The following is a 15215-nucleotide window of genomic DNA, read 5'->3' on the forward strand; positions in this document are numbered from 1 at the left end:
TACTCTACACGAGCAAGTAGTTTAACAATCTACTATCCATCATAGGATGTTAGGTACTTTTTCGATGAGACCCTCTAGGCAAAAGAACAGCAAAGTCAAGTTGGTAAAGAGTTACTTCCCGATAATGAAAATTAACATCAAAAGCAATTATGTTCCTTTAAATAAGTACACTACTCTTTACATGTTAAATTTTAATTGTTGATGTTTCATAGTCAGGCTTTCAATGTTCTGGTTCTGGGTGTTTTACCTGTTTAACCAATCGCTTCCCATCTTATATACCTATTATAGTTTGCATCGTGTTGTGTGGAAGCTTTACACACTGTGTTCCTGTGTCTATACATATATTTCAACGTTATTCATCGGATGATGTTCGGAATATACAGGGAGCTGGTTACATCTGCCCTTGAGATTGAACCCAGTTCAGTGACCAGTTTTTATAGAGTCATATAGCCAATAAAAGTGAATTAATATGACGGCAAAATGATATTGCCATCGCGCAGATACTATATTCACGGAGAAAGAGCCTTTTTTTTAAAATATAAATTCGATTACAATGTACTGCTTTAAATTTATTTAAAATTTTAAAGGCTTGGGATTGAAAAAAAGCAGTTTAATATAATATTTTGAAATTATTTTTATTTTCAGCGATATAATTTCTGATATTAAAGAAATGATACTGCTAAGATATTAAAGAAAATATAATTTTTAAAAATCAGTTTTCGATCTTTGTTTGAATCTCATCTGACACTCGTAGCTTAATATAATGATCAAAAAACTATCATGACTAGATTTATTGAGGTTATTCTATTTTAATTGTCATTTTTACTGTATTCTTTCATCATCTTTAAGTAGTGTTAAAGGATTATCCGTACCCGTGGCATGATGGTTAGTGCGTTGGACTGTCATGCAAGGGGTCTTGGGTTCAATCCCTGCCTGTGCCACCTTAATTTAAAAAAAATAATTTTCGCGGGTACTGCCTCTTGCGAGGAATTGACAAATCCTTCAAGAGTAATTCTTGTCATGAAAAAGTGCTTTCTCAAACTAGCCGTTCGGATTCGGCATAAAAATTGTAGGTCCCTTCCATTCCTGACAACATTACTCGCACACAGGAATGGTTGAGAGTTGTAAGTCACTAGGCCCTGGTTCACAACGGACTGTTGCGCCACCCCATTTGATTTTTTTGATTTGAAAGGATTATCCACATATCAAGGTCGGATACAGACAAGGATCACACACTAAACATCATCAAGACCAGTTTTTGAGCACTACCTAAAAATGTTATTCAATGTTCTGTTAAGGAAGCTGTCAAAATAAAAATAACATACATAATGTGTATCCTCTCTCCTTTTCCTAGTGCTCACACTTAGTCTTTACACAATAAGGTTAGTAATATGCTCTTGAGTTTGAGCTTATTATTTTTAATTTTTATGAGAAAAAAACTTACTGTTGGATTTGTATAAACATTTTCAGAATGTCGAATGCAGTATTTTCTATAAGATGAAATTATTTTTTATGTAACTCGAAAATAAATTTTTACCAACTTTTAGTCTTGTTTTTTTTTAGGTTTTTCGTTAAAAAAAAGTGTCAATTCGATTTTTATCAAAATTTTATTAAATGTTGAAAATGTCATTATTCGTTGCCATTAAATCGTTTTCGAGATAAAATAGTTTTTTGTTCGTGAAATATTCGAGGTGACACTTATTTTTGTTAATTGAATTTGTTTCTTAAAATAGCACGTCACAATATAAAACTACTATAATAAAGTTCAATTCAAGTCGCTAACGTCACTGTTTCGTGAAATATTTTGGGTTAACCAAATTGCTATGCAAGAAACCACCCACGCAATTTGTTTGAGAGTCCTTTCTGCATTATTATCTGTAAAACAAAACTTATTTAAAGTCTACCGACTTCTACTGATTCTTGAGATATGGACTACGAAAAGAGCTTCGTACATACACACGTACGCACAGACATTTCCCTAAAAATCTGTTATTTAGGCTCAAGGGATTTTGAAACGTCGAGAAATGTCAAAATGTTCAATTCGACAAATCGGACCGATTACAATAAAACATATTTCAATTGGTAAAGTGACAACTTTATTATTAGATTTTATGTAAAACACTGTTGTCGCGAAAGTCATGGTATAACTATTTAATTTGCATGACCCCCTAGATATGAAAGTTTTCAATCAGTTTTCTATATATACATACCTCATTTAAGAGCAAGAGTACAATAGTTAAGAGGCTTGTTTTCCAAAAATAACATATTCTGTCCTTGTTGCCAATTCTATAAAATTAGAAAGTTTGCCAAAAACTCTTATCTTTTTCAATAGGAAAATAGACTTGTATTACACTTCAGAATTTCACACATCAGAAATTTTCAGAAAGAAGTAAAGTTGTAGCAAGCGTCAAGCTACGATCAGGGGCAAACAAGAGCTTTAAATTTAAATAAAATTATTCCTTGGCTAAGTTATTTAAAAGCTTTAGAAAAGTCAGTGTATAAATAGTCAACTTCATAACCTTGTTCTAAAGCATTTTAACATATGTTTGAGAATGTGAGCAGATTTGTAACGGTTGATCTATTTTCCACAAAACCATGTTGCTGTTCGCAAATGAGATTCTTACTAACTACTAGCATTTTACTCGTATATTGGAGCAGATGCTAGAAGACAAATTATTATTTGGCGTGAACCTTTTGTATATGTCTTGATCAAAAATAAGGCTGCAAAACTTAAACATCGGAGAGAGAAAAATTTGCATTTCTTCAATTTAAAGAAATAGGTTCATCTAGGTACATAATTTCTCTAAACATTAAAAACAATCAGACTAAGGAATGAAAATAAGTTTGGAAAAAAAAATATAGTGTGTCACTCACAAATTGCAAGTGGCAGAATCTTTTCTCATTGCAATTCTCGAGAGCTTCGAAGCTTTTATATTGAATTATGTTTTCCAAGATGCTTTTGGGACTTTTATATTCTTGAAATTCATGTCAATTCTAGAACAACCCCAGCTTGATTACTTCAAAGAGTAGATTTTTTCAATTTATTAAGATCTTAAAAGTTTTTGAATTTAAAGGAGAAACAAAAAGATATAGTTGAAGGTGTGTTTCAGGAACTAAAGTTTGTGTTAGAAAATAAATAAATGGTGTAAGATTGAACATTTTTCTTAAGAATTTGCATATTTGTTTTTTCTCCCAGAAAAAAAATCTTATTAAAATAATAAAAAACATTCCTAAAGCTTTTACTATTTTAGTTGTTTTTTTATTAAATTAAATTATTGAGCACTTTTAGCAACAAAGTGGATTAGATTTAAATTCAAGAAAATTCATACGAAAATTAAAGAAATACTCTCCCATGGGGGGAGGGGGTCAAGGCCCCTAGGACACCTCTAGATCCGTTATTGTCATACATACCCTCTTCTGCAAGAATAATTAATAATTCATCAAAAGATTTTGTTTGTTGATTAGTTTGTTGTTAAATGAAAGTGTAATAAAAAACCTACAAAGAACAAAAGCTTCCATGAAGTTATTATTTGTTGAATAAAATTAAATCCTTCGTTTACATTATTTTTCCATCACTGTAGCTACTTAAAATGCTTAAAAAAGCTATTTTCAAGGAACAATACGTTAAAATTCTTAAACTATCAAATCCCTTGTCGCATCTATGACTTCTTCCTATAACTCACCTATTTTTTTTCCAATTTGTATTAAATTTAATCATCATTATTTCTTTTATTCAATACGATTGCCGTATAAAAACATCCTAAAATAAATCAAAAAACAAGAAGCACATTTTTTCTAAAGGTTTTGTACCTTGAAAAAAGAAATGCTGGCTATTATCAGCGTATCAGTATGACACCAACATCTATTATATTACATCTTTTATTAAGGTACCTACCTGGTATTCAAAAGCCCACCTTGATCATCTTCAATTGATGATTTACATGATATCCCTAATGATTTCGATAACACTTCATAAATTAGGTACTTCCGCAAATTATGTCCTCACTCAATTTGAAGGAGCATTAGGGACTGGCTTTTTCTCTCTGTCATCATCCAAATAATAATAATAATGAAGTCAAAAGAAAAAGAAGAAAAAAGAAAACCAAATGAAAGGAAAGGAAAAAACTGGTAAAAGTATAAACCAAGGGAAGAACCGGGAATAATGTTCTAATTTTAATTCTGGACTCATTGTACAACAACAATACGCGCGGGGAAGCAAGTATACGACTTTCAATTTAAACCGGAAAGGAACCAGAACCAGAAGCACAAGCAAAGAAAACAAATTTAGAAGCAACACCCTCACGAAGTCAATTTCACCCTTGATGAAATCCACTTGCAATTTTTCAGTCGCCGCCGCAATAGCATCCAAAGAAGTAGAGGGCAGTGGAGTGGGAGTAACATGGTTACAGAACGAAGCAGTGAAGGCTGAGAAGAAAAAGGAGAAAAAGAAGCTTGTAACGCGTTTTAGTTGGCTGCAAGGCAATGTTGATGTTCATTAGGCGAGGATCCTTCTTGATGTTTACTCTATTTTAGTTCTATTTCTTCGAAAACGTGTAAAGAAACAAATTGTTAAGATTGTCCAACATCAACATAAGTTTGTCCTAACGGTGGTGTATTGTAGTGTAGATACTGATGTTTATATTCTTTTCGCATCCCGCCATGCCATCCCTTGCAGGCAACTATAAAACCTTTGTTTATATTTTCTACAAATGTTCCTGTGTGTCGGTATAGCTGCGATAATTACTCTTACAATGGACAATGAGTTTACGTATACCTCAAAACCGTAAAACTGTTCCAAAAAATTGTAGCTACATACAATACATAGATAGATATGTGGCTTCTTCATGGGTTTTTATATTTCTTCTTTATGGGTTTAACATGCAACTTTTAATCTTCAAAGCAACTTTAGTGGAAAATTAAAGTGGAACTCAAGGAACCAAACAAAGTATACTAAAGTATTCAGAAAATGCAAATACGTTGCTAACACAATTATTGGGAGCATAAATCATAGAAAAGTGCCCAAGGCCTGAATATATTTTCATTCGCTTTCAATTTGTACAGATAAAAATGGCGACTCTAAGTAAATTATTTGTATTTACATGTCAGATCAATAAAATAAATCCACTTTTATTTTTATTTTATTTCTTTGAGGTTTTCTTAAATTAAAAAACATCAATCTAAAATTCAAATAGTTTTACTTTACTGGCCGCTCCCGCCGTTAGCATTGTATTTCATTCGTAAATACAATTTTCATCTTAAAATTCAACCGTTTAAATAAAACAAAACCCACTTTGACAAATGAATCTTTTATACGGATTCTGTGTGTAATGCTACTTAGTTTTCTTGAGTCCTTCTGTAAGTGGCGATGGCTATGGTGATGGCGACTGACAATAATTCCTTTTTTTTTCTTGATGTACATATAAATATAAAAGCAAGTGGTCCTTCTGTAAGTCCCTTGTGTAAATAATTTACCATAAAGCCCTGGTACTTATTCGTCAAAACTTTAATGTCTACATCATTCAGAGTTTTAACATTTTAGAAGTTCTGTTTTTTTTTGTTATTATTTTCTTTTCGTTATTTTATTCTTCTCTTTCTTTTGCTCTTCATTTTCATTATCCTTGCCGAATTTTCTTATGAGAGTTTCGAAAGTGTGATTATCGTTAAATTTTATTCAATGCCACAGATTTTTGTTGTTTTGTTTTTCATCCAATCGAAACGAATTTAGTAGCCGCCGCGCCGTATTGTATCGTTTATTAAATTTTTTTTTGGGGATTTTAAATGAAATTCGATATGATTATAATTTAATTTTATGGATTTTTATTTATTTTCGAGTCAAGAGTTTATACTTGTATCATAAATTTTGAGAAAATAAAAAAAAACTTTTTCAATTCAAAGAATGCTATCAGGGAAATTCGTATACGCAGTACAATCTGTTTGATTATTGTTTTTTATTGTAGTAGATATGGAAAATGTTTTATGGGAATAAGTTTTTTTGAGATTGTTTTTATACAACCAACTTAGGTTCTTTTAGTCATTTTCTTTTCTTTTGCAACAATACTAGTATTTTCAAAATTTGCCTCAAGATTTATTGCATTTATGTACATGAGTGTAATTAAATAAATATGCAATGATGGTCAAGAAAAAGTGGCAATCCAAGGGCTTATACATAACTTTGAATTTTTGTTTAATAAGTCCATAAAATAATTTTAGGGATCTTTTTTATTATAACTATTTTGAAATTTAATTGCTCCTGACATTTTTTTCCTTAGGTCTTGTCATTTAGGTACTAGAAAATGTATAAAATAATATGGTTTAGTGGGGACCTGTTGTACCCTCTAAATATAATATTATAAAGAGCTGACATTTACATTTTCATTTGTAAAAAAAATTGTCACAAAAAGAGCACCCTAATATATCTGTAATATAAATTTGTTTTTAGTGAATTTATTCTTTTTAGTTCAATTTGTAACAAAATTGAACTATCTGCAAAGGAGTAGGAACTGCTGTAGTAATAATTTGTGTATACCTTTGTTTAAGTATTCTTAGCATTGTGTTAAGAGTCTTATAAAATCTTGAGTCCAAATCGTAAACTAAGTAGCGTCAAAAAGTCAGGACAAACCATTTTTTCGTGATTATCTCAGTTTCAATAGATCTGATGGTGTTATAACCTTTACAAAATATGTAGTCTAAAATTTTCTAAATAAAACTAACAATGTACAAAAAATGGAACAAAAAAGTACATTTTCTTTAAAATGGATAAGCTTACATCTAATCTTAAAATAAGATATTATCAAATACAATAATTGTATGGGCATGATTTAGAACTCAAGTAATGGGGCTGAGTGTTTAATAATTGATCATTGGAGCCAATTACCAAAAAGATACCACTAGCTTCAAATCAATTATGTTTTGTAGTTCGAACAACAGATCTGGTTGTAGAAAATTTCGTTTAAAGGTAAAACAACTATTTCAAAATTTCGAAAATTCAAAAACAAAATGTTTTTTTTTCATAAACTCTAGATTGTTTAACTAAAATTTAATTTAAAAAAAGTTTTGAGTATTACGCACTTTTTGCCCAATATCCCTGAATCGATTGAGCGTATGAAAAAAAGATTGCAACAAACACTTTAGCAAATCTTCTTGACAGTTAACACTGTTAAATCTACAAAAGCGGAGATAATCAATAATCACGATCAATAACGAGCAACGTGAGCGAAATTTTTTGAAAATTTGTACACAATGTTTTGAATACTAAAAGGGAGGTATAAACGATTTGCAGCTTTCTCAAGCCGAGGTAAAAGCCCTATTTTGCCGGACTGTACGAAGTGACAAACCCTTCATTCGATCACTAATAATATTTACTCACTCGGTCACTGATGGGGTAATTCGGCTCCAGATTTGCTTAAAATCAGAACTTTTTAAACATGAGCTCATCATTATAGCACTTTTATTATTTTCTTTTAATTCCCATTTTTATCGTTGGGTATAACAGAAACTGTTTTGTAGACAATTAAACGTTTTAAAAAACATTTTAGCTTCTAAAAGCTTCTTACAGAAGACTACAAAATAAAACCCATCTCTGCTGTTCTTTCAAACAATGGCTGGAGATCTTTTTTTAGAAGACCAATGCAAACTAAAAAAAACTTCAAAAATAACTTTTATCAGTTAGAAATTGTTAAAAATCCCATAGTTAAAGCTTTTTAGTAGCAAAGTTTGGTATGTTTGATTTTGAGAACTTGTGGAAAAAAGCGGAGATTCCATGTATAACTAAAAAAACTCACAAAGACAAGAAAAACCTTTAGTCTATACAACTTTTTTGTTTTGCAATATTAAAAATATAAAGTGGTAACACTGTGTCATATCAAAAGAATATGCGTGACAATAACAAAAAAAACTATATATACTCAAGAAAAAATAAGAGGTAAAACCAATAAAACAGCTTCTGACTTAACTTGTTTTTTGTTTTCAATCCAAATTGATCTTGAAATTCTCTTTCAAGTCTGTTATTCTTTTTTTTTAAGTATTAACATTTATGCAATGCAAATGACCTTCGAAACTTAATTGGATTTACCTTTTCTGATGTATAGGTATTCATTTTTTTCTTTGGGAAAATAAACGGAAAGATACAGCGTACGCGTTTATGATTCAACCTACTATAGGATGATAAAGTGATGACGATTGTTAAATTTGTGGGTTTATACTTTTCTTTGTTAAAATTATAGCTGGTCAATGGCATTAATTCAAAAATTGTAAATGTTATGCTAAATATCCACAGATATATGGAAACAAATTCTTAAAAGGTTCTACCCAGATGGTATGTCTAATCAAGTTCAATTGAGTTGAATGACATATAAGTAATACAAACAAAATATGCGTACTTACTCTGAATGAATGTTTCTGCTTAGGTTTTTAATCAATTTAAATTCAGTCAACATTACTATCAAATATCATGCATTTATTCGAACTAAAATAATTATAAATTTATAAGTTTTTCTCTTATTTTTGGAACGTTCACTTTTATTTTAAAAAAATACTACTTCCTTTATCCAAGCATATAAAAGCTTAAATCAAAATAAGAAAATATCTTACAATTAATAAGGCAAGAAATGTATTGAAATCGTTAAAAGGCACTGTGGCGTATGCGAAACTGATATAATTTAGTTAGGGGTGTTGAAATGGTAACCTACAGTCACCGCAGTAATAAAGGGTGGTTACATTTTAAAGCCCAGTGTTGAATATGGACCACACCTAAGTGTCAAGTTTTTGTCTGCATTTCGTTTGATATTTCTCAATTTGGGAAATAGGCGGAAAGTAATTGTATGCTGCGGTTGATGAGCTGGCGGTATCAACGTGCCGTTTATTTATCAAAATGATTCCGGCAGTAGTTACTGCGGATGGTGTTCGCTATCGTGAGATGATTGCGAACTTTTTATGGCCCGAACTTGATGATATGGATATTTTATTACATATACATAATTGAACCATACCAATATTATCATAATGAAAAGAAGTAACAATTATTACCTAAATAATTTGTATTTTATTTAAAACCATAATCGGCCCTTCAAATGTAACTATCCTTAAGTTATTACAATATAACCAATAAAAAAACAACATAATAGTTTCTACAAACATTTTGGTACAAGGAAAAACAGCATTAGTAGATATTATTATATTTCGATACTACTTATGCCATCATTAAAAAAAAATATCAACAGAAACATATTTTTTTCAAAAACTTTCTTGGAGAAATTTTGTTGAATTTTGTCCACTAAATTTTGAAACTAAAAACACGCAGAAATGTAACTTGCTTTTAATGTAATTTCACATCTTATTTAATGCAAAATAATGGACTGCTTAAGAGACGATCAAAATAGAACATAATATAAGTTGACTCTCTCGAGCCTGACCTAAGATTCAAAAAGTAAAATTTGTATAAAGACCGCTGATGACTGTGCAAGACTTAAACATCATGTTCTCAAAATTATATTATTTTCAATCTTTTCTTTTCATTCAATCTCTATATTTAATAATGTTAAAATAACAAGAGAAAAAAGATTGGGGAAGGATCACACGATAAGCCTAGTATAAAAGAAGTATACAAACGGATAAATACGATAAAAACCATCCTCAATTACTTTTCAAACCACTTGATTACATCCTACATTTTACAATCGAAGACTGTTAGATGTGCTATTGTTTTCTGTGTTAAATTATAAGATAGGTACAGCGTATTGAGTAACCAATATAAAAACGCCTTATATGGCATAACCCTTTTTTAAGAAAGTCTTCTTATAATATAACAAAAGTGAGCTTTTGAGTCTATAAAAGAAGCACTTAAGCACTCAATACAAAAAAGCAAATTTGTGGCATCCATTTGGGCATTTTGTAATTTTCTTTTTTTTTCATAAAATATTTCCATTAAATAATTATTTTTATTCAGAAAAGTTTTAATTCGGGGACTTTTCATTTGAATATCTATTAATTTTAATTAAAGTTAATTTAATTAAAAAACGCTATGGCGGCTTGAGTTGATTTGGTTATTAACATTCGACCTAAAAATAATTACATTACTCTGAATTAACACCCGAAGAATTTTATTTTTATTCCATTACTCAAAATGAGATAATTAATTTGCATATAATTATTATTATTAACCTTTTAAAGTTCTCTACTCTCCCTACTAAGGACCTAAAGTTTGACAATCAAGGGATGGGTACATAATTAAAAAACCAAAAAAAAAGAGCAAGAACTGAATTTCTGTTTAATTTATAATGAAAACCTTGCCAATCGAAATGTAATCAATGGATACTAGATTTTTATTTTAAAATTATCTCGAAATCTCGCCAATTTTTGCTTTGTTTCATTTTTGCCAATATGAAATCTCTTCGTTTACAATTTCAGTTGTTTGGATATGTGTGGGAGATGTTACCTATGTATATGTAATTTAAATTATATTGCAGTAACGTATTCAACATGACCTTGAGTAATTTTTTCCCTTCATTATTTTTTTGTTGTTGTTCTTAATTGGCAGACTTGTACTTGGCTTGTGTTGCATCTCCAAATTGCTCATCCTTCTTTTATTTCTATATACATATATATATTTTGTTTTTAATGGAAACTCGTGGCAGAACCATTCCCTATACCTACACGTAATGATGTCGAATGTGCTTGTTCTGTGGCATTATTCTGTGTATACAATTTTAAACTTTATACCGATGTACAAATTTATTGTGCTTCGATAAGTGGAAAGGGATATTGGGAGTTCAAACCGATTACAGTTATTTATTTAGTGATTTTTGCTTTTCGATTTTGTATCTTTTTCTGCTTAAAATATATGTATTTAAAAAGATATTGCCAGCAAGGGAGTTTTTATAATTAGAGGTAAACAGCAGTTATGTTTCAGTATCCAAATAATGTAGAATCAACATCAATATTATCATTAAAATTAATTTCATAAGGTTTATATCTCATGTTTAAATTAAAATTAGTATTTTTTCTAATGTGGTATCATGGATGTTAGTTAAAGTGGATATGGAAATCATACAAAATGCAAACTTTTTGTTCTTATTTTTAAAATAAACAAACCGAATACATATTTATAAGAAATTTAAGAACAAAAGGATAAGGTACATTAAACGCAAGCAAAACATATTTCATAAGTTAACGGTTTTTTGAAAGCCTCAAACAGAATGATGGAAGTTAAATTAATCATTTTCTTAAAAGGCGACATAATCAGAAACCATAAAATTTAAAAATGCCTCGAAACGCCCTTAAAAGACGACAAAAAAAAATATTCGAATCCTTTAATCTTATGTACTTTCACATTCCAGAACAAAAGTCTTAAAGTATAAGTCCAGCTATCAATTTCACAACACTTGACTTTTTGGCTTCCAACACGCAGAACTCAGAACGCAGAACTCAAAACCCAAAACGCAAAACGCAGAACGCATAGCAGCAGCAGAATTTCATTGTATTCCATTCCTTAAATATTGTATTCAAGGATTTACATACTTTTTGATGCTGTGTAATGATGATAAAGTATATGCACGTAATTTATCACGCTGGCGTGTAGATGGGGCTTTTGCTCATTCTCCCTTCGTGCACAACACTTTATTTCATTTCGAATTGTTATGTTCATCATTTGCATATTCTGATATGCGCATATCAACGAAGTGTGATATAAATTTGCATATTCCTGTAATTTTATCGCACAGATTCCTTTTTTCTTTTTTTTTCTATCAAAAATGATGAAATGGATTTACGCGCTCATCGTTTTTTGTTTTTCTTTTTTTTAATTTTAAATATGTGTTATCGATTGACTTTATTTTAAAATAAATTGTCAACAGAATATTTTTTCAATTGGTTTATTCACATATTTTATCACCTAGAAAATATTGTGTAGATTTTCTCTATATAAAAAATAAATAACCTAAATCATAAATAAATTAATATTTATCAACAGTAAAAACAAATCCAATCAATTTTATTTATAACGCAAACAAAAATAGTTAATTTTTCAAATAAAAAACTTATAAAGTAGAGAAAAATCAAAATGGATATTATTCAACTATCCCACTTTTGATACCCAGGCTCCAGGCTATATCCTGCCCCAATCAGAAAAATTAAAAAAAATCCACTAACATCATCGTATAGACTGCAATAAAGTAACCTATAATATAGAAAATTAATCCCTAAGTCTAGGGAAACAAAAATATATGTAAGTCTTTTTCTTCTTCGTCTTCTGCGAATCCTTAAAGAATCGAGGATATTTATTATGAGAAGAACAACACAAAATGATTTTCCTTCGATGATGTCGGCTATGTTATTCCTTGTTCCTTTCTAAACCTCAGCTTACACTTCCACCTACAACGACGACGAGCTAAGAGCTATAAGATGTATACAAAAACATACAACTTTGGTATATGTGCTCCTTCATTCATGATTTACTACAATTGTCCTTTTTGTGCCATTCCTTAAACAAGGAAGCAGCAAATACACATTTATGGTTTTCACATCTGATTTATTGCAATCAGAAGCAAGACAACTATGATGATGTGTATTTTTTCTTCTCTTCCGCTTCGTATTTGTTTTATTTATATATTTTTCTGTTTTTTGTTTTTTGCTTTTTATGTGTCAGTATGTTATAAGAAACAAGAGAAAATTCTTTAATGTTCTCGTTAGTCAAAGGACATGTGCAAACAATTTTATATGACATATAGGTACGAAGAGTGGCATCCAATCAATATATAAGACATATAAATGTCGTATAAAGCCAGAGGGCATGAGATAAGCCTGAACCCACCATCCATACTATCAGACAAGAGATGGGGTTGATGTAAGAAGACCCGTCAACGGGATTAAACAAGTGAATGAAAATGCATTAACATTACATACATATATGACTGCTTATAGATCTGATGATAATAATGATGATGGTGAACTAAAATTAGAAACAGAGGTATAGTCCCTTCAGTGAAATGTACAAAGGAACATACATATATTCAGGAAATCTAATATTGTAACTTGTGTCCTAGTTTATAAACATGACCGAACTTTGCGACTATACCAATTCTTAAGAATCACAGAGCGCAGTTAACCTATAATAGAGTTTCCGATTATGTGGAGAAAATTAACAACTTTGCATTTTTTGTTTTAAATTAAACGAACCCTCGATTCTGTATCCTATCAGCAGCATCAGCGCGAAATATAACTCAGTGATGCGGAGCAAATTATTACATAACTTTCATAACCGTATACACCAACTGTTTGACCTAATTGAAGTGTTTCGAAAATAACCATGCACCGCTAGGCAATAATTGCCCCTTCATAAAATTGTGATCCAGTTTCTTAATTTAGTAAATTCCCCCTAACCATCGCACTTTACAAAATAAATATTAAAACCTAATGAACTCCACTCCGGCTTTAAGGAGCACGCCCTGCCGTATCTATAGAATATGGTAGATATGTTTATACTCTGGGTCATATTTTCTAGACACTCATACGTGACAAGAAACTCTATGTAATCTATACAAGGACGAGCTAAAAATGTCCTTTAACAGGTATGTACATATGTATGTATATTTTTTGTAACTCATTTATAAAAATGACAAATTGTATCATTGATATAATGAAAATAACGTCAAAAATTCCAATAAAAATAAGAATGATTGAGCTCCACTGGACCATGCTGCAGTGCAAAATAAACCAATTAAAAATCGAAACGCATAACTTAGGTAATTAATGTCAAAGAAAACCCGAAATTCGATTAAACAAAAATGACTTAAGAAAAAAATATCTCAAGATTATTATGATTTATGAAATATTTGTTTGAGGTTTTTCTTTTATAATTTAATCGTTTTTTTTGTTCATATATTTTAAGATTTAAAAGTGGCCTAGAGCGGCTGTAAGATAGGGTGTGGGCTACTTAATCAAGTTGAAAAATTAAAGCTTCGAAAATGGTGTATTAACTTTTTTCCAATTTTTTTTATTTTTGTGTACCCCAAAGTTTTTCACAAAAAGGAATATTATGTATAAAAATAAAATACAAAATTCGTATAATTGATGTGCAAAGGAAAAGTTAGCAAACGCTTTTATGTTCTTTATCAAGAGTAAATAATTTTTTTTTTGAAATGTGTTTACGAAAACAAAACGAAATGTTTATATTTACTTTACAGCCTTTTTTATTGTTTACTGAATTTCTTAAAGCCTTAAATGTTTGCACATTGTGATAGATTTGTATGTTTATATATTTAGTAGCGATAAAAGTATATTTAATAAACTGAAATGAGCTCTAAATTAGTCAGCAGATGTTTAGTCACACAATCTTTCTAAAAATTGATTTTTTATTTGGACAACGTTCGAAGAAATTTACAAATGAAACCTTCTCCTGAAAAGCTAGGATTCAAAGTTTGTTGTCAAAACAGATATAATTTAAATTGTGTAAACTTCAGAATAATGTGGATTTATCGATGAAAATTCTTACACACATAAATAATTATTAGAAAATTCAAGAACAATATACAATTTACAAGTCATGAAATGTGTTATTAAAAAGCATAAGTTACTTTTTGTATCGATTTTTTTTTAAACAGATTGTGACTAAACAGAAATTTGTTTTAAAATCTCTTAAAATAAGGATTTTCTAAAAATTTTTAAATGGTTAAAAATTTCACTGAAAACCAATAATCGCTTAATATAATAAAAAAAAGCTTAGAAATGTTTTGCTTTAAAGTCTCGTTTTGAGCTAACTTCTTGAACGGTGAAGTTGGACTGGTAAAATTGAAAGATATGATTTTCTTGAAAAGAATTATTTACTTGTACACTTTGGATTGTATGTACTTTTTTATTTAAACTCTTAACATAATATTGTTATGTAGGCCCAGAATTTGTGGAAAAATATGGAATAAGGGTGTACTGCGAGTGCGACTAACTTAATTGAATTTATATGCAAAGTTTTTTTTCAGTCCTCAAGAATGGCAAAGAAGTTGATGTTGCCACTGATTACAGCAAAGCATTTGATAAAATATCTCATAAGATATTTTATCTCAAACTTAGAGCCTTAGGTTTTCCATATATATATTTAAACTGGATAAGCTTCTAACTTTAGAATAGAACTTATAGAGTCCTCTTCCGTAGCTTAGTCTCCAGTCCCATACATGACATTTCTGGAGTCCCACAAGGTTGTCACCTTGGCTACTTACTCTTTGTCTTAA

The 15215-nt window shown here is 30.0% G+C and overlaps 1 protein-coding gene across 1 annotated transcript in view; it reads left to right on the forward strand.

The window, feature by feature from the left end:
* The window catches only part of LOC129943095 (ABC transporter G family member 20), an 82196-nt gene that overhangs the window by 17066 nt on the left and 49915 nt on the right, over positions 1–15215 (forward strand). The gene's annotated exons all lie outside the window — the stretch shown is intronic.

Source organism: Eupeodes corollae, chromosome 1 (assembly GCF_945859685.1).
Source record: "Eupeodes corollae chromosome 1, idEupCoro1.1, whole genome shotgun sequence".
In the NCBI taxonomy this organism is placed as follows: Eukaryota; Metazoa; Arthropoda; class Insecta; order Diptera; family Syrphidae; genus Eupeodes; species Eupeodes corollae.